Genomic DNA, 25,529 nt, shown 5'->3' on the forward strand with positions numbered 1-25,529 from the left:
GGAATGGGAGTCGGAATGGGGTTGGTCGAGAGCTGCCGCTGCCAGCTGTCTCCCCTGGGCGCTTCCCTCCCATGAGGAGCCTGAACCGCAGTAGGAGGGAGAGGCCTGGCGGAGGGGCTGCAGTCGACGGGCAGTGTTCCCGTGGCCCTCTCAGAGGAGAGTCTGGCCATCCTCAGGGGCTGGGGCCGGGTTCTCCTGCGCTGCTGCCCGGTGCTTGTGAGGCAGGTTGCTTCCACAGGCTGCGGCCACGCCCTCAGAGCCGCCTCCATTCCACGGAGGGGTTGTCCCCTCACCAGCTGCCCCACAGAAGGGTCCGCACACTTGAGGAACAGGCAGGAGGAGGAGAGTGAGCTGGCCGTTTCGTGAGGGCCATACTGCACTGGGGACGAGCTCACGCCTTGTGAGGGAGCAAGAGCGCCCTGCGTCCTCCCAAGGCATGCATAGTGACCTCTCTCCTGGAGCACCCGCTGCTCCGGCTGCTCATGTGCCTCCATGTGCGCTCAGCCAGCCCTGAGCTGGGACGCTCGTGTGTTCAGGTGTCTCCTGGACACCTGGAGCACAGGTTGGAAATCCCAGAGCTGGGCTCAGGCAGTCCCCCCAGACTGCTCTTGCCGTGCAGGGCTTCCCTGAAATGGACCGTAGTGATCTCATAATGGGGCCTGGTTTTGATTCAGTGACATGCTATAAAAGTTTGATTTACTATTTAATTTGAGCTAGCCTTCTCATCTCCACCATTTATTCCTGACAAAATGCTGTGATATTAGGATCCTTTTCAAGTACATAAGCAGGTGACAGACTTGGGACTTCTATTTGAGTACTTTCTTCAAAGTTCTGGGGCACTCATTGTATTTATATGACACAGATTCCCAAGTGGGTAAATACACTTGTTCCTTATTGCGAAAAATCAAAGCAGACAACAAAGCTCTGATTTCATTGACCTTCGAGGCAGTGAACAAATCCCATCCGTTGCTGCAGCTTGTGCCTGGGGAGCAAAGACTCATAGGGATGGACGTCACCCGGGGGTCCCGGGACAGCCTGGACAGGAGATGTGCCAGCAAGGGTTTTGTTGGTCGTAAAAAGTGCAACTGAGTCTGGGAAGAGAAGCAGCTGCCCTGTCCTGGAAATGGAAGTCATTTCCTTGAAGTTCCTGGTGACTCTTCAGGACTGTGCGGGCTCCTCCCCACAGAGCCACTGTCACTGGGCTCACAGGAAGGGCCTGGGCAACACGTGCTGCAGGAGCCAGCGGGCACTGGCAGGAGTGCCCCGTGTCAGGCCGGCACAAGGTCCAGGATGCCTACCTTCGTGTGCCTTTCAGATGAAGAGGGTAAGTTTCTGGTATTTCCCAAACACTTGCATGGGGCACGCTTATATTTAAAACGCATTTATCATTTTTCTGAAATTCAAATGCAACCCAACATGGGCTATATTTTTATTTTCTAAATCTGGCCACCCTTGCATGACCTGTGAAGCCTGTTAACGTTTAGTCTAGAACCCAGAACCCCTCCTTCCCTGCGTGTGAAGCAGAAGGGGAGCCACAAGCCATGGTGAGCGTCCCTCAGATCGAAACTTCTGTTTAGCATTTACACATATGTCTCTGTTTGGAAGTACTAAGAAAACCCCAAAGTGTAAATATCTTTATTTAAATTACTCACTTCATAGACATTGAGAAAAAGCAGTTATCTAAAAGTAGAAACGAAATGGTTTTTTGGAAATAGAAAATACTCTCCACTTCACAGACTGAAAAGTCAGTGTGGATTTTAAATCGTGCCTTTTGCCATCAACCACACTGTCTGCGCCCACGGAGGCCCACGGCCCAGCCTTGGGCATCCCTGGACACTGCCCGTCACTGGCCATGCTATCAGTTGCCGTGACCCCAAGGCTACTCCGTGCACGACTCTGGGTTCAGCCCTCCCCAGTGCCAGTCAGCTCAGCCTGGATCCTGGTGACACTTCCTGCTGGCCTCTCCTTCCTCCATCTGCACCTGTCACCAAGGCCCTGCCCCAGTCCAGGCCCCAGCCACCTCCCAACCTCCCTCCTGCACCTCCAGGACGCAGCCTGTTCTCACAGCCTCTGCGCCTCCTGCCCACACCACTCCCTCTGCGGCAGCCTCCTTTGCCCAAATAAATCAAACAGTCCCTCAAGATCCTAGTGGGCCCCTGGCACCCTAGCTCTGTCTCCTCCGGGTCCCTAAGCATACCCAGTCATGGCCCTCACACTCTGGCCCGTCCCTTTTTCCCAGGCAGCAAGCTCCTTCAGCACAGGACCACCCCTGGCTGCCACACCCAGTACCAAGCTCCGGGCCTGGTGAGTGGTAGCAGCGCGGCTGCGTTGGACAGTTGCACACAGAGTGAAAGCGGGAAGGCAGACCCCAGAGGCCCCAGGGCCTGCACGCTCCAGGTTCTGCCGTGGATCAGGACCGGCCCCCCAGGACCCACAGGAAGGTGCTGGTGTGCAGTGGGATGTTCCGTCCAGGCCTCAAAGGACATGGGGCCTCCCGCCATCCCTCAGGTCACTTGCGGGGAGGAAGCAGCTGCCATCCTGTGGGGCTGCTCCAGGAGCAGAGGACAGGGCTGCGCAGAGGGGCTCCGGTCACAGCCAGCAGCCACGGCCGCCACACGGCGAGCCCTCTGCAGGGGCCCCTCCCGCCTCAGTGAGCCCTCTGATGAAGCCCCAGAAACCTGATTTGTGGTGCCAGAGAGGCCACATGGGAGCTGCCTAGACAGGCCCTTGTCAGGAACTGACCGATAGAGTGAAAGGCAGGACGTGATGACCGGGCTGGACACCACCCTGTCAACTTGTGCAGCGTTTGACGTCGCGGACGAGCACACGCACACTGCCCGGTGTGCACAACCGCACGGGGCAATTCCACTCATTTGCACAGCCACCCTGGTCACCCACTCACGCCTTGGTTCAAAAATCTCTCACTGAATATTGATCATGAGTTGGCTCTAAATGGTTGACACTCTTCCAAAATTCAAGCACGTTTTCAAATAATGAAGATTTGCTAAGGTTGAATTTAATCCAAAGAAATGCCAAGGTCAACTCCCAAGGTCAAAGATGAGATCCTAGAGAGCCCCGAGTGCTTGCCCACTCACACAGATCGAGCATATGGCCTCCCAGAGTGACCTCTATAAAGACACACCATGTTGACGGGCAATTGCTGGCTTTGTTTCTAAAGGTTGCCTCAGCCAGGCAAGGTGGTGTGTGCTGAAACCCTCACTACCCGGGAGGCTGAAGCGGAAGGACTGCAAGTTTGAAGACCGCCTCAGAAACGTAGTGAGACTCTATCTCAAATTTTAAAGGGGGAGGGGGCAGTTGGGGGCATACCTTAGTGGCAGAGACCCTGTGGGTTCAATCCCCAGTACCAAAAAAAAAAGGAAAAGAAAAAAAAGTCGGCTTCAGGTCAGGGTTTTATTGTGGAGACAGAACATTCTGGAGACTGAGCCTTCTCCTGCTCCTGGTCAGCTTGCCCTTTGACTTAGCAGGACATTGGGACACAGGCAATCTTCGTAAGGCCTGCAGTGAGCTTGGGGCACAGCGCCCAGGCATGTCCAGCAGGCCCTCCCGCCCACTGGGCACACTTGGGGAGGGCCTACGGCAGTGGGCGACTTTCTCCTGGAGACCCAGTGCGAACTCCACAGCTCACAACTGAACAGGTGTGAGGTCCACGGAGAAGGCAGAGCTGGGGTGTCACGATGCAGATGTGAGGGTCCCTCCCGTGAGGCTGACCCCAGCCAGGACAGAAGAGCTGCCAGCCTCCAGATATGCCTCCCTCTGAGGACCTGGGCTCTCCCAGGTTGTGCTGACCACCCACGATCTTGCCAGAACCCTGGAGTGAAGTCATTCAAGGGACCCTGCTGGGCCCCTTCCATGACTGTGACCTTCAGGAGCCAGGACTGGGTTCCCAGATCTGGGAATTCTGCTCAAAGCTTTGCTGCCAACGTGCGGCCAAGATGTACCCTGGGCTGCTAAGAAACCCCAGCAGGAGAAGAGCACACCATTCTCCCGTTATCCAGGAGGAAGAGCCGCCGGCTTCCAAGCACCGAAAGCCAGATGAATATCGCCAAGCAGCCAGCAGGGAGGCCGGGGTCTGAGGAAGGAGGCTGAGGGTGGTTTGTGGGGTTTCCGTGGTACATATTTGTCTGTGTCTGCTTTCTGTTACTAAAACAAAATATCTGATACCAGGTAATTAATTAAAACAATGGAGTTCTTGGCTCATGATCTGGAGTCTGGGAAGTCCTGGGCATAACATCTGCCTGGCGTTGGGTGGGGTCTTTCTCGCTGTGCCCTAGCACAGAGGCAGCAGCATAGGTGAGACGGCAAGTGAGGGTCACCTGGAGGCTCCTCAAAGCCACCAGTCCCATCGAAGGGTCCCTACCCCATGACCTCACCTAATCCTAATTATATCCCCCAAGCCATCCCTTAATCTCATTAATCCCATATGAATCAGGGATTAAATTTCCAACACATTTGAACCAAGGCAATATGAAGGTTCTTAAGGGGAGCCAGGGGGAGGTTAGAAGCAGGGAGGTGAGCTTCCCGTGGGGGGTCCCTGCAGCTCTGAGGCTGAGTTGGTAGAGAGGCCCTGGACCTCATACAGAAAGGGAAGGGAGGCCCACCAGAGAAGCCTGGGTCTTCTTTCACGAAGGCCCCGCCATGCACACTCCATCCTCCACCAGTGCACGTCCCTCAGCAGAAGAACTAGCCACAGACTGGGAATCCTCTGGGCCGCCCCCTCCCTCTGCCGGCAGCACAAAGCAGCTAGGGGCTCGGGGATCCGCCAGGTGCCTGGCCTTCAGGTTCCTGTCTCCAGGAGGCTGGCAGCATGCAGTGTGGAATCACTGTGTCCTCAGCCTCGGCCGCTGTGACGGGGTCGCCTCCGGCGCCTGCCACACCCTCCCCACGGCCCCTCCTGGGCAAGTGGACCAGCTTCTATCCCTGTTTCCCTCCTGCTCCATCGAAGCCTCCCTCCTCCTGCCCACACGACGGGTGGAAGAGGAACGGCATGTGACGAATGATGACTTAATAACCCCGTGTCCTGAGGATGTGTAGGGGGACTAATCTCCTTATTGACAGAAGTGCAACAGTAAGAGGCCTTCGCGGGCCCTTGGCCGACAGCTGCAGAGGCTCTGGAAGAGAAGGGATCCTCTCGGCCTCTGACGCGGCCTCTGATGAAGGCCCAGCTGTGCACCGGGGCCTTCAGGGCTGTCCTGCAGCTCCAGCAGGGGACAGACCCTGGTGCAGCACTGTCCTCACTCCACGTCAGATCCAGGAGAGTGGCTCTAACCGGAGCGACACCCCCGTGAGGGCATCTCTCCTGGGCGGAGGTGCCGGGCTGCCTTCTGCTGCTCCAGAGGACAGGGCCACCCTGAGACGGCACCTCCTGGAGGCTGAGCCTCTGCTTTCTCCCTCTCATCAGTTTCTGCACTCCCTGCAGGAGGACACCAGGGTCCCCAGAGAGGGGATCTTTTTCCTACCTTTGGAAAAGAGCAAAAACCCAGGCTTTCATCTCCTCGCCCTCAATCTAGCCAACTAAATCCCCAATTAGCAATTCAAAAAGATTTATTTGCACTCCTCTCTGCTATAAGCCAGCTCCACACAGTGCCGGTGGTGGGTTTGAGCATCTTATTTTTGTCACCGATTAAATGGGACTGGCTTCCACCGAAGAGGGTGACATTTGGGAGGTTCCTGCCCCCAGACAGAGCTGAATCCTAAGGCAATCACAGGACATCCAGGAAGGAAGAGCCCTGGAAACAACACAGCCAGAGTTCAGCCCTTCCAGTTGCAGTCAAGACAGCCGAGACCCTGGGGACTCACTGAGGACATGCTCCGCTCTCCCTGAGTCCCTGTGATGTTCCATGGTAGCTGCAGTTTTCACGACAGAAGAGATGATGGAAGTTTCATCTAACTCCTGAGAATTTTGGAGTGTCATATTTTTTAAGTAAGCCTTCTTCTATGTTGGAATGTTCCAAGTTTACAGGAAAAAGATGCAGAGATAGTAGAGAGTGCACTCCTCACCCAGCACCCACCCTGACCCCTGACAGGGGTCAGAGCAAACCTCGGTGTGGACACAGCTCCACAGAGTCTCCGTTGGCATTCCCCAGACGCCACGCGCTCCCCGATGGACAGCCTTTTTCTGTTCCAGGATCTAATCCAGGATCCCACAACCATTCTGTTTTGGCATTCTAAAGTCTATCAAGAGACCCAAACCCTCCCTGGCCAAACCCACATCACACCCTCACCACATTAGTGTGGGCGGCTGGCGACGAGTTATCTGGTTCATTCATTAGGATCCAAGGCACTTATTAATCACAGTGATCATGCCTCTCAAGAAAGCTGTTCTCCCTGCAGGGCACCCGTGCCCAGAGGGGAGAGAGGGAGGGGAGAGGGAGAGGAGCGTCTGGCTCCGCACACCCTGCTCAGCACATCTCGGACAACTTTAAGTGCCTGATCAAGGCAGAGCGCGCAGAAAGCGCAGGTAATTAGCCTCACCGCCAGCATGCACAGGGCCCTGTGCATTCTTTCTGGCTGCGATGAGGAAGGAACAAAGGGAAGGCGGAGTGGTGGCTGGGGAGTCTGGCTGTCCGGGGAGCCTCCTGGAGTCCTGAGACCTGAAGAACCGATGAGGGAGGCCATCCTTGCTCCTGAGCACCCAGACCCAAGGAAATGGGGTGAAGTCCCAGACGAGAGAAATAAAAATGCAAATGACATAGAATTCTTTGTTCTACTAAAACCAAGACAGAAAGGCTTAGTCTTAGCAGTAACAAACTACGTGAATAAGAAATGTCTAACAGCAATGGTACAAAGAAATGAATAACATACAGGATCCGGGTGCTCAGCAGAGGAGCCATTGGTGAGCAGGGTGCTCGCCTACCTCTCCTGGCCTCATGGAGGCAGCTGCCCCCTCCTCTTCCCGCATGCTTGCTCTTAGGAGGAAACAGGCAGGGCCGGCCGCAGCTCAGCAGTGAGTGCCCAGGAAAGGCACGGGGTCCCAGCCCAGCCCTGCACACAGGGGGGTGGACACAAACGGTTTGGAAGAGGGAGGCTGTGGGCAGGGATGAGCTGGTTTAGTTGAGGGTGGGTCCGAGTAACCGAGAGGGACTGCATCAGTGAGGCCAGAAGGAGCCAGCCAGGGCCACGGATACTGCCTGGGGCACCTCCATCCTGGCTGGACAATATCACAGTGCATTAGCCATCGCTGAGAGGAATGCTCTGTGACCACCCCAACGCCAGCCCAGCCCTGTCAGAAACACCACACCAATAACCCAAGAGGGGCTGGCAGCCTGAGCCAGTGGCCGCGTGCATTCCCAGGCCGAGGAGAGCAAGCTCTGCTGGAAAGCTGTGCTCGCAGGCTGGCGTGGAGCAAGGCCAAGTTTTGTATTTTGGATCACAAGACCTTATCTCCAAAAAGACCTCACAGAGCACCCAGCCCAACCTCTGCCAGTAAGCGCCACTCCGTGGCCTGTCGGTGCCACCGGAGGCGCCTGGAGAGTGAGAGGCGCCCTCCCTCTCAGTCCTCTCAGTCCCCTTTCCCCATAGGAGGTCTGTGAGTCAGGACAGCCCTGCTGGGAGAGCGGCCTGGCTGGTTATTGCGCATCGTGTACGCAAACTGCTTTCTTGACAGTAGGTGCGGGCTCAGCGCTGGATTGCAGTGGTCAGCCAAAGGTCCCGAAGAAATAGAACCCAGGATTAGGTAGTACCAGCAGTTGTTAAGGAAGTGAGTCCATAAGCATATTTAAAAATCATCATGTCAGATGCTAGATTTAAGTCCTAAGGGTCAAGGAAAATTTGAGGAAGTATCAGAAGGTGAGGAGTGGATACCTAATCAAAAATAAAAGGTGTCTTGAGAAAAGTGTTCCAACGAGAGGGGCGGTGCTGCAAACGCCCCACGGTGGCAGGAGCAGAGCAGGTACTCAGCAAGGAGGTACATCCCAGGCGCAGCTCAGAGGAGTGGCTGACCCTCTGCCAGCACAGCAGGGTCCCGCCATGCGGGCTGTTATTCTAAAAGTGATGGTAAGCTGTGGATGGAAGGGTTATCAGCAACAAGGAGGCACGGCCGGATTCCTGGGACGGGAAGAGCTCTCCTCGTGCATGTGAGCAAAGGCAGGCAGGCCCAGTGAGGGAGACACGCCAGCCCCGCGGTCATCCACCTGAGAATGGCAGCGGCCAGCACCCAGAACTCTATGGAAAGGGGCCCCGAAAGAAACATTTAAGCTAACATTTGAAATACAACTGCCAGACTGTTTTTAGTTGATGAGTTACCATGGAGGAAGAGGGAGAAGTGGGGGTGTGCCTGCCTGCGAGTTGGACACTGGGGGAAGACTGGGGTCCAGAGCTCCAAGCTCCACCTCATGTGGCCTTGAACCTCTAAGATATCCAGCTGCAGAAACCCTAAGCAGCCCATGCCTGGCTTGTGCTGGAGGGGGGCAAACATGTTTAGGCTCCCAGCTGAGGCTGTGTGAACTCACCCAGGAGGACAAAGGGAGGAGGAGATCTCGGGACAGAACTGAAAAAACTTCAGAGATGCTCATCACGTGAACCCGTGGACCTGGGGGTCTTGAGGATGCTCCCAGGAGCTCCTCATGGAGCTGTTTTTTACGTATTGCTAAGACATCGTTTTCCTATTTCAACCTCATTCTTTCACAAGTGTACAGTGAGGTTTTTCAAAGACTGCACAAGGGGTGACCCTACTGTGAGATTAAATGCAGAGGGGAACTTGTTTCTGGAAAGGCAGCTGGAGACCCTGTGGCCACCTTCTTCCAGGGAAACACACACAGGTGAGTCACATTTTAAAGAACTAAAGTCTCTGGAAATTTTTCCAAAGGGCACTGAACAAATGCAAAGAACTCTATTCCAGACAATCCATCGAATTTCAATATCAGCAGTGAGACTCCGTGTCCTCTGAGCATGGTCCCTGCCACTGCATCCCACTGTGCAATGGAAGTCTGCTCCTGACTGGGCACCAGACCCTTGAAGGCCCCTCTATCCCTCAGAGTCAAACCAGGGCTGTGGGTTCCCTAGGAGGACAGGCCATGAGCATTTATTTATATTGACCCTCAACTCCAGGTGGTAGAACTTTGTTCCAGAAAGAGCGGCTCAGGGGTCTGGGCTCCCGTCCCCACCCAGACCCCCTCATAGGGTGGAGATATTGCTCAGGTGCAGCCCAGCAGAAGCACTGACCAGAGCTTCCATAACAAAAGAGGCAAGCCAAGAAGCCAAGGGACCAACACCCCACCTAATGTCCTACTTTTAAAGCAAGGATGTCACTCAACAGAAGGAGGTTGGTCCTGCCCTGCTGCCCAGCTCAAGGGAAGGGCAGAGGTTTTGCCCAGGGACAGAATAAGCTTAAAGAACAAATAGCTCTGACCCCTCCTTAAGGAAATTTGGAACAGTGTGTGGAAGTTCAAGCCTAAGAGTGCTATCAAAAACAATGTTTTTTCCCAACACAAAGCTCTCCAGTTCCTTCCATTTTCCTGTGAATGCCACAATTTCATTCTTCTTTATGGCTGAGTGGGACCAATAGAGTAGAGATATCACAATGAATCGACTATTATGTATGATTAGAATGCACCAATAAAAAATGAAAGGGAAACAATGACTATTTTAGTGTTAAGAAATTCAGTGGAGGCTGGTACCTCCATGGATACAATAAACTAAACTAGACCAGTTAGTGCTTTACAAGGGAGAACCAGGGAAAGAGATAGTTAAGAGGAGTCTTTCAGGGTTTGGACTAAGACTCAAAGACAGGCCCCAAACAGTAGCCCTGAAAATGGACATGAATTTAATTGGAACTGACTGTGGAGCAATTTATGCCCAGGGGCATTGTCAAAAGCAATAGAGCAATGAGCCAGCATGAGTGGAGGTTAACAGCTGAGTGCAATACCAACAGGAAGACAAAGGAGAGAGAAGGGAAGGAGATACCCAAAGACAGCCCACCAAAGTCACCACCTCTGCAAGATGACTGTGTGTGCCCAAGGCTGTGCCCTCTCAGGAGTGACATCACAATTTCCATGTTGCCAAGGAAACAGACTTGAATGAAGTATTCTGGTCAGATCGCCAAACAAACAAACAAGCAAACAACCATAAGCCCTGGGGAAAGAGGAGTCAGGATCTAGAATTTCGACAATATATTCTCTAAAATGTCCAGTTTTCAACAAAAAATATGAGACATGCAAAGTATGACCCATATACAGTGGGAAAGAAGGCAGCAGAAATTGGTTTAAAAGAACTCATATGTCAGACTTAGCAAAGACTTCAAAACAACTACTAGAAGTGTGTTCACAGAATTAAATGAAGTCATACTTAAGGAAGTAAAGTAAGGTATGACAGCAAGGTCTCATCAAGTAAAAATAATTAAGAGATAACAATAAAGAAATGGAAATTATTTTAAAATCAAATAAAAATTATATAATTGAGAAGTATAATTACCAAAATGAAAAAATTATTAGCAGGAATCAACAGTAGATTTTAGCTGGCAAAATAATCAGAAAACTTGGGAGATAGATTGATAGAGGTTATGCAATCTAAATAAAAATAAGGAAAAGCAATGGATGGGGCTTTAGAGAAATGCACAACACACAAAGCATAACATATGCCTAATGAGAACACCAGACGAAAGTAGTGAGAGAAAAGAGTAGGAAAATACTTGAAGAAATAATAACTTTAAACATTCCAAATTTTGTTTTAGAATATAATAATCTGTACATATAAGGTATTAAAAAATCTCCAGTTAGGATACAGCAAAGAGACTCTTAAAAAGACACATCATAGTAACGATGGTGAAAGACGAAGAAAAAATCTTAAAACTGGCAAGAAAAATACTCACACATAAGGAAACTCCAATAAGATGGGCAGCTGACTCACCATCAGAAACCATGGAGGCCAGAAGGCAGTAGATGGTGTGCTGCACACAAAGCAATGAGCCATCAATCAAGATGTTTATGTCTAGCAAAGGGCGAGCAAATATTTCCTGAGAAACAAAAACAGGGATTTGTGACCAATACACAGCACCTTATACAAACTGCTAAAGGAAGTTTTCTCAAACTAAAAGCATCGGATAGTAATTCAAATTCCCATGAAAGAGAAATGGGAATAGTAATTAAGTAACCATAAAAAAATTAGTTACATATTTCATCTCATTTCCTCTCCTAATTTACATACAAAGCAATCATATAAAATTATATCTATATATTTATTGTCATGCCTATGAAATATAGATATGCAATGTACTTGAGAATAACAGCACAAAGCAGCTTGGTGATAGTAAAGCTGTATTAGAGTAAGCAATGACATAGACGGTAAATGAATCCATCTGGTGGATGCATTATCATAATGAAATATGTAATATAATATGCTTTAATGATTATAACATTATTATAAACATAATTTATTGTAACAGAAATTTAAGAGTAAGAAATGACATAGAAGATTAATATAACAAAAATATACTTGCTCTTATTTCTCCTATCAGTTTCTTTAAAAGGTCTAAAATTATAAAAAGTAATAATTTATCTTTGAGTACTCTTTGTAGCACTGGCTTTTAGTTTATTCTTGTTTTTATTTCCCCCTTGAATTTGAAACAGAGTTTTGCTGGGTATATAATCTTGGCTGGCAGTTATTTTCTTTTAGGGCTTAGAGTATCTCCTTTCAACCATAGAAATGAAAAGTTGTACCCCATTTGTCTACAGGGAATCAAAATTAAGTCTAAAAATTAAAAAATTTAAAAAAGGATATCTTGTTTCAGATCCTCCTTGATTTTAGGGTTTGAACTGAGAAATCAGAAGTAAACTTTGTTTGCCTCTAAACGCCACCTGATGCTTTTCTCTTTCAGTTTTTTTAATATTCTTTTCTTATTTTCTATGTTAGGCATTTTATTTTATTTTTTATAGTTAACTAATACATTTTATTTATTTATTTATTTATTTTAATTTATTTTTATTGTAAACAAATGGGATACATGTTGTTTCTGTTTGTACATGGAGTAACAGCATACCATTTGTGTAATCATTCATTTACATAGGGAAATGATGTTTGATTCATTCTGTTATTTTTTTCCTTCCCCCACCCCTCCCACCCCTCTTTTCCTTCTATATAGTCTCTCCTTCCTCCATTCTTACCCCCCTTCCACTCCCCATTATGTGTCATCATCCGCTTATCAGCGAGATCATTCATCCTTTGGTTTTTTGAGATTGGCTTATCTCACCTAGCATGATATTCTCCAATTTCATCCATTTGACTGCAAATGCCATAATTTTATTATTCCTTATAGCCGAGTAATATTCCATTATATATATATATATATATATATATATATATATATATATATATATACCACAGTTTCTTTATTCATTCATCAATTGAGGGACATCTAGGTTGGTTCCACAATCTGGTTATTGTGAATTGAGCAGCTATGAACATTGATGTGGCTGTATCTCTGTAGTATGCTGATTTTAAGTCCTTTGGGTATAGGCCGAGGAGTGGGATAGCTGGGTCAAATGGTGGGTCCATTCCAAGTGTTCTAAGGAATCTCCACACTGCTTTCCAGAGTGGCTGCACTAATTTGCAACCCCATCAGCAAAGTATGAGCGTACCTTTTTCCCCACATCCTTGCCAACAACAATTGTTGCTTGTATTCTTGATAAACGCCATTCTAATTGGGGTGAGATGGAATCTTAGGGTAGTTTTGATTTGCATTTCTCTTATTACTAAAGATGGGGAACATTTTTTTCATATATCTGTTGATTGCTTGTAGATCTTCTGTGAAGTGTCTGTTCATATTCTTAGCCTATTTGTTGATTGGGTTATTTGTATTCTTGGTGTAGAGTTTTTTGAGTTCTATATATATTCTAAAAATTAGTGCTCTAACTGAAGTATGAGTGGCAAAGATTTTCTCCCACCCTGTATGTTCTCTTTTCCCATTGCTGAGTTTCCTTTGCTGAGAGAAAGCTTTTTAGTTTGAATCTATCCCAGTTATTGATTCTTGCTTTTATTTCTTGTGCTATCGGAGTCCTGTTAAGGAAGTCTGATCCTGAGCCGACATGTTGAAGATTTGGACCTACCTTTTTCTTCTACAAGATGCAGGGTCTCTGGTCTGATTCTGAGGTCCATGATCCATTGTGAGTTGAGTTTTGTGCAGGGTGAGAGATAGGGGTTTAGTTTCATTCTGTTGCATATGGATTTCCAGTTTTCCCAGCACCATTTGTTGAAGAGGTTATCTTTTCTCCATTGCATATTTTTGGCACCCTTGTCTAGTATGAGAAAATTGTATTTATTTGGGTTTGTGTTCATGTCCTCTATTCTGCACCATTGATCTACCTGTCTATTTTGGTACCAATACCATGCCATTTTTGTTACTATTGCTTTGTAGTAGAGTTGAAGTTCTGGTATTGCGATACTCCCTGTTTCATTCTTCCTGCTAAGGATTGCTTTAGCTGTTCTGGGTTTCTTATTCTTCCAGATGAATTTCATGATTGCTTGCTCTATTTCTGTGAGGTACGTCATTGGGATTTTAATTGGAATTGCATTGAATCTGTATAGCACTTTTGGTAGTATGGCCATTTTGACAATATTAATTCTGCCTATCCAAGAACATGGGAGATCTTTCCATCTTCTAAGGTCTTCCTTAATTTCTTTCTTCAATGTTTTATATTTTTCTTTGTAGAGATCTTTTACCTCTTTGGTTAGATTGATTCCCAAGTTTTTTTTTTTTTTTTTTTTTTTTGAGGCTATTGCAAATGGGGTTGTTTTCTTCATTTCTCTTTCAGCTGTTTCGTTGCTTGTGTATAAAAATGCTGTAGATTTATGCATGTTGATTTTATAGCCTGCTATTTTGCTGAATTCATTGATGAGGTCTAGAAGTTTTCTGGAGGAGTTTTTTGGATCCTCTAAATATAGAATCATGTCATCTGCAAATAGTGACAGCTTAAGTTCCTCTTTTCCTATTCGTATTCCTTTAATTTCTTTAGTCTGTCTAATTGCTCTGGTTAGAGTTTCGAGGACAATGTTGAATAGGACATTGTTTCGAGGACAATGTTGAATAGGACATTGTTTCGAGGACAGTGTCTTGTTCCCATTTTTAAAGTGATAATATTGATTATTTACAAATTATTCCAAACATATTACTTCAAAATTTATTTCAAAAACTTATTTTAGTGAGGCACAGTGGCTCACACCTGTAATCCCAGCAGCTCAGAGGCTGAGGCAGGAGGATCACAAGTTCAAAGCCAGCCTTAGCACAAGTGAGGTGCTAAGCAACTCAGTGAGACCCTGTCTCTAAATAAAATGCCAAATAGGTCTGGGTGTGGGACTTAGTTGAGTATCTCTGAGTTCAATCCCCAGTACCCTCCCCAACAAAAACCCTTATTCTACGAGACACCAGATTCTGAAGCCAGAAAAATAACTCACAAGAAAACTAAAAGTATCTTCTATGAATATAGATGCAAAAATACTCAACAAAATACTATAAAACAGAATTGGACAACATATAAAAGGGATTATACTCCACAACTAAGTGGGACTTAGTTCAAGGTTGATCCAACATAAGAAAAACCCATTGGTTTTGTGCACTGCATTAATAGAAAAGAAGCACACATTCATACCAATAGATGCAGAGAACACATACAATAAAATCAAACATCCTGTCATGATAAAATCATCAACAAATAAGGAATAAAAGGGAGTGCCCTCAGCCCAATAAAGGGCATCTATGAAACACTCACTCCTAACATCATATTTAATGGTGACAGATTGAAAGTTTTTCCCCGAAAGTTAGGAACAAGGCACAGATATTAACTCTCAAAACTTCTGGCCCACTTTGCACTGGACATCCAGCTAGGGTGATTAGACAAGAAAAGTTAATAAATAAAAGTCATCGGGACTTGAAAGTGAGTAAAACTATTCCCTTTCACAGATAACATAATCTATGTGGAGAAAATCCAAATTTACAAATAATTGGCAAAAACAAACATGTTCATCTAAAAGCTGTAGGATACAAAATCGATACACAAAAACTGTATTGCATTTCTATAAGCTAGCAGAGAACAATTTGAAAATGCAATTAAGAAAGCAAATCCCTTTATAACAGCATCAAAAAGAGTAAGATACTTGGGAACAAATTGACAAGTACAAAACTTCCTGGAAGCCAAGTTACAAGAGACTAAAGATTATCTAGGTAAATTGAAAGTCATCTCAAGTTCATGGATTGAAAACTTAATGTTACTAAATGGAGACACTCCCCAAATGGATCTACAGAGTCCATACAATTCTCCTGAATGCTTCAGATGCCTTATTTACACACCTTGAGAACCTGATGCTAAAACGCATATGGAAACACAAGAGTCCTATGATAATCTAATAAGTCTGGAAAAATAAAAGTCAAGGAACTCACAATCCCTGACTTAAAACTTACTGCAAGTCTACAGTAGTGAACACAGTGTGGTTGTGTCCTAAAGAAGACAAACAGGTCAATGAAAAGGAACTGAGAATAAATTCTTTCATCTTTAGTTAACTGATTTTCAACAAGAATCTCAAAAATCACTCGACAGGAAAGGAAAAATCTTCTCAACAAACAGTGTTGGGGCAATCACATATCCACAGGCAAAAAGAGAAAAGGAAAGGAAGGAAGGAAGGAGGGAATAAATTGAACCCCTACTTCACACCATATGCAACTGTTGACTCAAAAGGGATCGTAGGCTTAATTGCAAAAGACAAAACTATAAAACTTTTAAGAAAACAGAAGTAAATTTTCATGACCTTAAGCTAGGAAATGTGTTCTCAGCTATGACACCAAAAAATATAAACAAGAACAACAGCAAAGTAGATCATTTGGACTTCACTGAAATTAGGGACTTTGTTGTCTTGATGGTGATCAAGACAATGAAAAAGAGAATCCAGGGAATGGGCAAAGACACCTGCAAATAATGTGTCTGGTAAGGGACTGGTATGTGGGCTATGTGAAGAATTTGCAGAACACAGTGAGTTTTTTAAAGGGCAAATAATTTTATTTAAAAATGAGTGAAGAACTTGAAAAGTCATTTCTCCAATAATAAATTCACGCGAAGATGTTCCACATGTCACATCACTGGAGAAACGCAAGTCAAAACCACGCTGACTTCCATCTCACTCCCAGAAGTATGGCTATGATCAGAAAGCCACTGAGCGCAAGCACAGATGTGTGGAGGAACTTCCGCTCACACGCCAGGGTGTGCAAAACGTACGTCGGCACCTCAAGGTGGTAAACGAGTGCCCGGTGACCTGGAGAGGGCCATACACACCCGAGCTTGAAGAAGCACCTTAGCAGCCTTCAGCAGCCGGGAAGTGGGGGACCGGAAGTCTGCCGGCTGACCCCTGGAAGATCGAAAGGCCGCATTTCCACACCTCGCCCTATCATTCAGCCACGGAAAAGTGAACAGCCATGAGGACCAGCCCTGGAAGCATGCGCTAAGTGGAAGGAGCCAGACACAAATGACCACACCGTCTGGCTCCATTTATAAGAAGATCCACCATGGAGCAGACTCTAGGGAGCAGTACCCGCTCGGTGGTCCAGCCAAGTCCTCAGGGAGCAGCGAGTGACGGGTGGCAGGGTGAGGTTTCTCTGGGGGTGACGAATACGCTCCAGAGATGGCTGTGGCAGGCCCCACACAGCACAGACCAGAACACAGAGCCATCGACCGTACACTTTGAGGAGTGACACAGAATTAAGATCCTGGGTCAGCCTTCCGATGCCGTGACGAGCAGCTGAGGTCCCCTCCAAGGGCACATCCCGTGACCTCACGTCCTCCCTCTAGGCCCACCTCCCACAGGTCTCCTCACTCCCAACAGCACCACAGGTGGGGTCGCGCCTCTAACACGTAGGCCTTGGTGTCACTCCAGACCCAGACTGTAGCCCGTCCTTAAAACGCTGTTTGGGGAAATGCACTCAGAAGCAAATACGAGAGTACGCCTGCCTGGCTCTGCAGCTGGACCCTCGTGTGTGGTGCTGCGAATCTATGCCACTCTTCCCACAACGCTTTGTTTTAGGAAATACGGTTGTTTTGGTGGAATTTGCTAAATGATGGGTCTTGTGACTATTTTTAAGTGAAGACAGAAGCACGGAGCCCTGGCAGCACCCCGGGCCGGAGCATCCTCAGAGCAGGGAGGCAGCAGCCTGGACCGCTGTGGAGGAGGCCCACGGCGGGCTGGGCCAGAGCTCTTCTGTGGGAGGCAGGGTCCTGTGCGGGGCACAGGCCTTAGAAGCAGTGAGGCCCACCTCTGCAGCAAGAGGAGCCCCAGGGTGACCCAGCAGGGCCCTGGGCAGGCAAGGAGCTGCCGGCGACGGCCACAGCTGACCTGCCAGAGAGACAAGGAGGCTGTGGAGGGCTGAGGGGACAGAAGAGCTAGCGGTGCAGGCATTGGCGACCTGTTTAATGGCAACTGAGACAGACAACGCTGAACTTCCCAAGGCACGCATCCAGCAGGGGGCCTCCAGCTGCTGGAGACATCTGGACAAGCGCAGCCATTGCTGGATGGCCCAGATCTTCGTGCCTGATCTCCTCAGAAATTGCCATCCTCTTCCTCCCGAGGACGACTCCAGGTCTCAGGCCAGACAGGCAGAGATGCCCTAGGACCACCCTGAGGCCAGAGCAGCTCCCACAGCATCCAAGCAGCAGGGCAGGGACAGCGGCACTTGGTGCCCCGTGAGGAGGGCCATGAGGCCTGCAGAGGACAGGGTTGGCATGAGGCCCAGTCTCCAGAGAACGAGAGGCGCGGTGCTTCTCACGTCTGCTCTGGAGACTTTGCAGGGATGACGTTGTTTAAACCCAGCATTACAGCTTCCATTCAGGTGACAAGAAGCCAGCCACAGAAGGCAGCTCACTGTCCTCCTGCCACTGCCATCCGGGGACATCAGGGGCGAGCTGGCAGCTCTGGGTTGCCTCCTGGTGAGGTGGGTCGGGGCTCCCTGGCCCAGTAAGTCTTCGACTGCTCTGGGCCTCAATTTCCTCTGCCAAGGGACAGAATGCACCTGCCCACCGTGGTGTGGGGGCCCCAGGAAGGCACAGGGTCTGCAGAGAGAGAGAGTGCCAGCCACGGCCCATGCCCCCACTGCCTGCTGGCTCTGCCTCCTTCTCCTTGAGTGTGTGGAGTCTTTTCTAGAAACACAGAATCTAAGGGGTGGTGAAAAAGCTATGCAGGGACACTTAGGGACAAGGAACCCAAGACTCAGAGGGGCCCTGGGAGCTGTTGCTACCCTAAGGCACTGTGAGAAGACAGGGTCCTGAACACAGGGGACCTCTGTGCAGCAGTGTCTTGCCGGCACCGGGGTCCTGGGAGACCCTGCGGGCGCAGGCTGGGAGTGGGCTCGGGTGCCTCCGCCTGGGCGTGTTTGCTGGCACCCATGGTGTTCCACCCCCAGCATGGCTGGGAAGGCGGCCTGCCGGTGCTGGGGAACTCGCACAGGTATCCAAACCCTGCTGCCGCTGCCTGTGGCCTTCTGTCCCTGCAAGCAGTGCCCAGGAGAGTTCCTCTCTCCAGCATCAGAGACAAGCTCGACGCTCATCCACAAACACTTAGAAATTCCAGGGCAGCGTGGCAGGGTTGCGGGGTGGGCCAGGGAGTGGCGCGGCCTGCTCCCCACCGGCCGGAGCCAGCCAAGCGGGGGCGCAGTGCCACTTGACCTCAGCGCCTCCCTCTGCAAGCCAAGGGGCTTCAGGAAATTGCTTCTGGGGACCCTCCATGTTAGACAGGGGTCACTGCAGCTCTCGTCCCATCAGGAGGCTCTGTTCAGGGTGCGACAGGAGTCCAGGAGTCCTGGCTCAGTCTCCCCTGACCGACACTGACAAAGATGAATGAGCAGGTCCCAGAACCAAGGCCCACAGCCTGGGTCTCTGCTGGGAGTGTGCAGCTGGTGCAGGCTCCAGAAGCCCATGTTCCGTGCCAGCACTTCTGTCTGTTTGAATTAGGAGACCCACTCATTGCCTCCTGGCCTCCCCCCTCCATGGAATGGGGAGCAGCCCCCCGCTCTGCCCCTGCCTCAGAGCAGCAGATCTGTGCAGGGACAGAAATGTCTCCCTCCTTATGCCACTGTGCCAAAAGCTGGTTGCTGTTCCGTTTTACCAAAATCACTATACAAGACCCTAAAATTAAGCAGTATGAGTGGGCAGCCTCAAGGCACCCCGACTTCTTCCCTAGCAAACTCGCCCGGGACAACAAGGAGGACAGTCGGGTCAACTGGCATTTTTGAGTGCAGGAATTTTCATAGGGGCTGCAAAACTAGTTTGGCCTCCAACAGCTGCTGCCTAGGCCTCAAACCAGCACTGCACAGGGTCCACAGCACTGCAGGTGCCTGCAGAGTGGCCCGGACTCATCTCCAGGGGATCCGCCTCCTTCCTGGCGAGCAGCACGGGCAGGGAACAAGGACTGCGAGCCGCTGTGTCCGCTGGCGGCCCTCTGGTGCCCAAGGCAGAGGCCCTGCAGCTGACCTGACCTTCCCTGGAGACACTGTTCCCTGCGGGGCTGAGGGGCAGAGCAGGGTCTCTCGGAAGGGTTTTGACAATTAATCACCTCCCCCCGGTGGTGCATGCACCCTCAGGGCTTGGCACTGGGTGTTTCTTATAAATCTAACTGATCCATCGGGGTTTGAATGAGCCATAAAGTGCCCTTTCTTGGCAGGAGGTGTCTTTGCTTTAGGAAGGAGGAGGAAGTGATCCCGCCAAGGAAGGCAAGGCTGAGTGGGCGGTGCTTTTGATAAGGACACCCATAAAATGAGCAGGAACATGTTTTATAGGTGCTGGAATCTTTACCAGGAGGTCACCTGGAAGGCTGCAGGGGGAGGGAGGGCCATTCCACCGCGGGAGCAGCAAGCCAGCAGGACGTGCCTCGGAGCAGACGGGAGATGTGCCTTCCACGCCACGCAGGGTCCCTGACAGCTAGGCAACAAGAGCACCCATGACATTAGCTGCCACGTGTGGAAGACCCACCAGGACTGGCACTGTACCGGTGCCACCCGTGAATCACTCAAGCTTCATCGCACAACTCGGAATCCAGGCTCCAGGCCACCACCCCTCGTGTCCAAGATCCCACAAGCAGGAAGTAGCAGAGCTGAGACTCAGAGCCACTCTGCTGGTCCCAGAGACTGGGCCTGCTCCTCCGAGCTCTGGATTCGGCAAGTACTCTTTACACCACTGATCACGATTCATCGAGATAAACACTCACACTTTATGCCCCTTAAAATCTACGAATGGGGCTCAAATAAAAACCTGGATGCCTACGGTCATGGCTGCTTCATCCATTGCCATCCACAGCCAGAAACAACCTAGGTGTCGCAGGGGTCACATCATGGAGCCCCACCCAGAGGCCCCTACTGTCCTAGTGTGGGCCACCAGCTGCCAACGCAGGAAGGACTGGGTGGTCTCAAGGTGACGCTGAGTTAAGAAGCCAGCTGGAAGGGTTGCATTTGTACAACTGTGCTCTGGGGTCAGGGGCCCAGAGGTGGAGCACAGATGTGGGGGCTACGAAAGGCCCAAGAAAACCCCCTGGACTGGACCCTGGTGGTGGAGACAGGATCCCACGCATGTGATGACATACACATGCACACATGCAGACCCACAAGACCACGCCATCTGGAGAGGTCGAGGGAAGATGGCACTTACACTGTGCAGCAGCAAAGCGGCAGACAGAGCTTTGGGAGCGGATGTGGCCATTCTGATGCAGAGCTGAAATTCTTCCGGTTTAGGTTTTGTTGGTGCCCAATAGTGACATGTAGTAGTGACATACTCCTGCATGCAGTGGCTGAATTTGACCAACTGGCTCCCCAGCACTTCCCCTTGCCCTTCCCTCCCTCCTTCCTCCCGCTCCTCTCCCGCTCTCCCTTCCGTTTCCCTTTTCCTCTCCACATAGGAGAGAAAGCATTTGGCACTTAACCTTCTGATTCTGACTTTTTTTTGCTTTTTTTGCTTAGCCTGATACAAACCTGGACTCCTGAATCCTAGTTCTTCTGGGAAGGGACTAGGGAGAGATCTGGGGTCCCCAGGTCCAGAGATCGAGTGGCCTTCTCAGCTCGAAGCAGCCATCACCAGTCCAGGAAGGGCCTTGGAACAGGACGGGCTCAGACTCCTCCCTGGCTAGTCTGGAGACGGCTCTGCCCATGGGGTCAGCACCCAGCTGGAAGCAAAGCCCCCAAACGAAAGCTTTCCACACTGTGGCAAAGGCAGCAGCAGCAACCCGCGGTGGGCAGAGAAGACACGGTGATGAGCTTGGCGTCTCGGCAACCCCCTCTCAGGCCAGGACACAGCTATGGAGGAGATCTTGGGCCAGACCCAGGGAACAGCTATGTGACACTCCAAGTCCTGGACACTGGCCCATCGGCCCCACCATCCCCTGCATGGCCCTTCCCTTTCCTCCCAGAGTAGGGCAATTCCAAGGAGAAGGGAAAGTGACGGGATGTGGAGGTGTCTTCCCTGAACAGACAGGCAGCGCCAGGCTCCAGCGCTCAGCTCTGCAGCCCACAGCCCGCCTGGCAGTAGGGCACTGGCCGCCAGGGTTGCAGAGTGCACAGCTGTACTCGCAGTGACTCTACTCCGGGCCAAAGTGCAGCTGCCTTCCCTCAAGCCACGGTGACCCGTGCCACCTGCCACACCTGTGTGCCAGCAGCCTGCTGTCCGAGTCCCACTCTGTCCTGCTTCCTTGCTTGAGGGTCAGAAGGGGCTGCACAGTGCTCACTGCCTATCCCTGCCAGGCTCGCCCTGGGAGCTGGAGGGCTGCACGTTTTCATCAGTGAATTTCAGAGCTGACCCTGAGGGCCTACCCTCCCCGGACTCCACAGCAGCTGGCCTCTGGACTTGCTCGTCCTAGAAGAAGACCCAGATAGGCCCAGGCATGCTGTGGGACCAGTCAGCCTGCCGGAGGCCCTCCCAGCCCACTGGCAACACAGTGCCATGCACGGGCAGTCTGACCGAGCAGCAGATACCATGAGGCCAGGTGAGAGCAAGTCCTCGACAAAATGCATGGTATGATTTAAGCAAAAAAAAAAAAAAAAAAAAAAAAATGTTTTTAATGAATGAATATGTGGAAGAAAAGAGAGCACCCTTCACCCACCACAGCAGCTTCCTGAAAGCCAGCTTCAGGAGGCCAACTGGGGGGCTGCGCCTCGCTGGCAAACCCCAGAGAGGAACAAGCCTCACAGAGGGAGACTCAGGGCAACAGCCCAGGACCACTACACTCAGGCCCATGGGGAACGGCAAGTGCCACTTGATGCTCTGAGACACCAGAGGGTGACAGATTGTCCCCAGCTGGACAAGAGAAAAACAGAGACAAAGATCAAGGAAGAAGAGAAGTCCGGAAAGGCCGCCTCACCCAGCCCTCACCCTACGGGTGAGACCAGACCCCAGGGGCAAGCAGCTGCCCGACATTCTCGCTGGAGCTGGGACTGGTCAAGCCCTGCCACTCTGGGTTCTGCTCTCCCTGGCCCCCTTCAAATGCACAGCTCTGCCAGGTTTCCCACTCACCAGCCGTTCCCATGGAGAGACTTCTTTCCCCCTGCTGGAGGGGATGGCAAGGGCCCAGGGCGGAATGGGTGCACCCCAGTTCGTCCAGGCCAGAGGAGCAGGGCTCTGTTGGGGCAGCCCCACTCCAGGGACAGCTGTCTGCAGGGCCCCTGCCCAGGACTCCATCTCATCACACGAAGACGCTCACCTTCCAGGTGCCACGATGTGTGCAAAGGGTGGGGGCCACTCCCGCAGCCCCAGTGAGAGGACATCTCCTGGTAGATGCCCATGCGCCAGCTTCTGGCACAGCTCTTGAGGACTCTGGGGTCTGTCCTGGAGGACACTCCTCTATTAGGGGCACTTCCGAGGCCCTGAGACCTTGACTCAGCCCTGGCTCTGCTCGCTCTTGTCGCTGGGCAGCACAGCTGGGCATCAGCACTTCCTGAGTGACAATACCCAGGCACAGCCTTGCCCTGGGGCAGTAGAAGACCAAGAGGAGGAAGGTGACACACACAACAGGGTCCCTGTTCTCAGTCCCCATGAGAGTCAGGGCTGTTGCCTGGACCCCAGACAAACAGAAGCAGGACCTGTGACCAGGCCAGGCCCAGGAGGCATTCAAGGCAGGGTCTGCCAGCGATTTATGCCAACAGGTAGAAAGACTGAGAGAGGGTGATGTCAAGGTGGACTCCGTGGCCAACCAGCTCAACAGGGCAGATGCAATGGCCTGAGCTGAGCAGGCCTGGCGGAGGAAAGCACTTTGTCTTGACACCACATGCCTGCAGGAGACTCCAAGTGGGTGTCTGCTGAATGGATGCAAATGCTCCTCAGACCCAGTGGGTGGGTTCCGATGAACCACTGCGAGCTAGCAGTGAGGTGGACTTGGAATGCACTTACTGCAGCACACCCCTGCACATCCCTGACCTCACATCTGACCTCATGCATCCAGCCTGGTGGGGTCCTGCAGCCCTCAGAGCACGGTCGGGCACAGCGGTCCAACGCAGCTTGTCTGCAGCACGGAATGTCCTGTGTGATCCATGCAGCACTGGGACCAGGATCACCTGGGTTTATATGCACAGCCACACCAAGTTAAAAGACCCCAAGTCAGAGACCCTCTGCATTCTCGAACAGGCCTGGGCAGGACCTGACCTTAGGTGTGTAGACAGAGCCCTAGCTGGGAGCCACCTGGGGCAGCAGGTTGCTGAAGGAGTAGACCCCAGGAACACCAGCAGCCCAGCAGGGGGGCTTGCAGAATGCAGCCAAAAGCAAGAAGAGGAGCCCACAAGGGCTCAGCTCCACACAGCAGGGCCCTCAGGCCGGAGGCCCTGGGCACCCGGGAGCAAGTCTGCAGCAGACTACAAGCTGACAGCGCCACACTCAGAAATGACAGAACAAACATGGATAGAACCACAGGGCAACAGAGCGTGCCCAGGGCATCACTTTATCTTGGAGTACAATAGGGACACTGCTCAGGGAACTCACATGGTGTTGAACGGTCCAGCAAGTGACAGCTGAGTTCAGGACCACAGCCAGGCTGTCCACTGTTTAGCTGAGAGCCGATACGAATGTCCCAACTATGGCTGCTGCACAGATAAAGCCAGACTGGCTCCCTAACTCCTCCACCCCCAGTCTGTCCATCTGTCCCTTTCCTCATGAGAAGGTCTCCAAGAACCAGAGCCCAGGGACAAGACAAGGGACAGGACACACAGAGCCTCACCCAGTGCACTTTCCAATGCCACCCACTATGCACTGCCCAGGTGCAGGGTCCCTGCCCCCCTCACTGCAGCCCCAGATGTGGACAGCACAGGGCGTGCTGATGTGCAGGATGCCTGGCCTGACCACAGTCTTGCTGCCGTGAGTCGCCCAAGGCTCATGCAGAAATCTGGAGAGCACCCTCCCCATGTCGGCATCCCTAGCTCACCTGACCTCATGCATTCAGCCTGGTGGGGTCCTGCAGCCCTCAGGAGCCTGACCCCACCCTGAGTCAGAGAGGAGCTTGGGTGACAGAGAGCAGCTGGCCATCCCCTGCCCCAGGGGTCTGCACAGACCCCAAGGCCAGCCATTGCACTGACCTCTTCTCACAAGGCACAGAAGGGCCAGTGAGGAGGCAAGCAGGGCCCTGAAGGCCAGGCATGGCCGAGAGAGTGAGTCCACTTGGGGGACCCAGCAAGGACAGAGGGCCTCGGTCTAGAGTTTTGCTCCTCCCACTCAACCGGAGGCTGAAAACGAGGCGACTGCAAATGCCCACACTGGCAGCCTGAGTCAAAATGTGGAACACCAGCCTCACCACCAGGTGAGTGGCGTCCGCCTGGTGACCCAGAAGGGGGCCAGACTCCAGCTTCATCTGGGCACTGCCACGGGCGTGCCGCCTGGGGGCATCGCCAGCGGTGTGCTAACGAGGGTGCGCCTACGTTGGAGCTGCAGGCCACCACGCTGTTTCTGGAAGGACCCTTCCCCTTCGTGGCTGTCCTCGCGCTGCTCTGCAGCAGCACGCAAGGGCGGAGAGCCTGGAGGCGCCTGGCCCCGGGGCCTGTCGGGTGTCCTGGGAGGAGGCATGTGGAGGCCCTCAAGCTTGGCCTCTGCAGATGGAGGATGTGGTTTCTGACACCCCAGCAGCACAAGGGGTGTGCGAAGAAGGGGCTCCAGGGACGCCAGTTGGGCAGCCTCCCGGAGCCACCCGCCCCACAGCTCCCTGCCACTCCTCTGGCCGTCCCATCAGCCCTCACGCCAGCCCCGCCCCTGCAGTCAAGTTCAGACCTCGCTCCTCTTTCGAAGCCTCTTTCATGTGGTTCCCGTCTAATCTGAAAACACCTCCCTTCCCATTGTCTCTCTATCTGAACTGTTTCTTAAGTCACCTTTTGAAATATCTGGGGCCTAGGAAAGCACACGTTTGTGAACAGCTCTCTGTCTACAAAGGATTCCGACCTGTTATCCCTGGAGTGAGGGGAGTGCTGGGCCTGGGAGCGGGGGGCATGCAGCATGGACTCAGCGGCATCTTCCCCTGCTGGCCAGCAGGCGAGGCTGAGAGTGGACAGCAGCCTCCCCCCGGGCCCGAGGGGTCAAAGCTGGGGAGAA

Source organism: Sciurus vulgaris (genome assembly GCF_902686455.1).
Source record: "Sciurus vulgaris genome assembly, chromosome: 8".
Classification (NCBI taxonomy): Eukaryota; Metazoa; Chordata; class Mammalia; order Rodentia; family Sciuridae; genus Sciurus; species Sciurus vulgaris.